Raw genomic sequence first — 1,872 nt, 5'->3', positions numbered from 1 at the left:
GAGGCCAGTGGAGGGATTGGCAGAGAGGGGTGGAGGACACTGAGTGGAGGCCAGTGGAGGGATTGGCAGAGAGGGGTGGAGGACACTGAGTGGAGGCCAGTGGAGGGATTGGCAGAGAGGGGTGGAGGACACTGAGAGGAGGTCAGTGGAGGGATTGGCAGAGAGGGGTGGAGGACACTGAATGGAGGCCAGTGGAGGGATTGGCAGAGAGGGGTGGAGGACACTGAATGGAGGCCAGTGGAGGGATTGGCAGAGAGGGGTGGCAGATACAGAACGGTTAGTAAGGTGGATGAGTCTGGCAGCAATATTTATGATATATATAAAGAAAATGTAGCGCTGTGTGATGTTACTATATTGCGGGCAGATATAAATAATAAATGAAACCAAAGCAAATAAATAAATAAATCACAGTCCAGTAATGGTGCTCGCTGATTCCCAGTGTCACAGAAAATTCTCTTGAGAGGAGGAATTTTCCACTTCACACACTTCTGTAAGGATTTCTGTGACCTGCTGGACCTCCATTTCGCCACACGAGGGCGCTTCATCTCTACTATCTTCAGCTCCTGCCCATTACCAGACCAGAAAAGAGAGGGGAATCTCCATGATATCATATACACATGCGTATTATTAATACGTTTCTGGTTAGTGCGCATTTCTAACTTTTGCACTGGGAATCAGCGAGCACCATTACTGGACTGTGATTTATTTATTTATTTATTGATTTATTTATTCATTTGCTTTGGTTTCATTTAATATTTATATCTGCCCGCAATATAGTAACATCACACAGCGCTGCATTTTCTTTATATATATATTTTTGGGACTTTTATGTGTTTTCCTTGAATGTTCAGCTGCTGACCATTGGAGCGCTCACTGTATTTTTTATACTCTCAATATTTATGATAGACTGAAGAGGGGATAGCCTGCGATGAGATCGACCAATGAGGAGGGAGTTACAATAGTCAAGACGAGCGATAACCAGGGAATGAATAAGTTGTTTAGTGATTTCCGTGGTTAGGAACGGCCGTATCATGGAGATGTTGCGGAGGTTGGAGAAGTTGCGGAGGTAGGAGTCTACAAGATTTGGACAGCGATTGGATTTGAGGCTGAAAGGACAGATGGGAGTCTAGGATTACACCTAGTACCCTGGTATGAGGGGAGGAACTGATGATTGTATTATTGGTCTTGATGGAGAAGTCGGGGGAGGGGGCACGGGCTGGAGGGAATACTAAGAGCTCCATTTTGGAAAGATTGAGTTTGAGAAAGTGGAGTGACATCCATGCCGAAATGTCACTTAGTAGGTTAGTAAAGTGAGAGGAGACTGAAGGGGCGAGGTGAGGAGGAGACTGAAGGGGTGAGGTGAGGAAGAGACTGAAGGGGCGAGGTGAGGAGGAGACTGAAGGGGCGAGGTGAGGAGGAGACTGAAGGGGTGAGGTGAGGAGGAGACTGAAGGGGTGAGGTGAGGAGTAGAAAGATAGATTTGTGTGTCATCAGCATAGAGATGTAGATGGAGATGAGAAGGGGTCCAAGGACAGAACCTTGAGGGACCCCTACAGAAAGAGGGAGTAGAGAGGAGGAGCCAGAGTTATAGGTAAAGCTGAAGGAGCGCTGCGATAGGTAGGAGAACCAGGAGAGAGCAGAGTCTCGGAGGCCAGGAAGAGGAGGGGATGGTCAACAGTATCAAAAGCCGCAGAGAGATCAAGTAGTAAGAGTATGGAGTAGTGGCCATTGGTTGGGATGAGTACGGAGTAGTGGCCATTGGTTGGGATGAGTACGGAGTAGTGGCCATTGGTTGGGATGAGTACAGAGTAGTGGCCATTGTTTGGGATGAATATGCAGTATAGGCCATTGGTTGGGATGAGTACGGAGTAG

The sequence above is a fragment of the Staurois parvus genome, unplaced genomic scaffold (genome assembly GCF_062004578.1).
Source record: "Staurois parvus isolate SC_StPar_1 unplaced genomic scaffold, SC_StPar_1.0 ptg001375l, whole genome shotgun sequence".
NCBI lineage: Eukaryota > Metazoa > Chordata > Amphibia > Anura > Ranidae > Staurois > Staurois parvus.
This window is presented reverse-complemented; position numbering follows the sequence as displayed.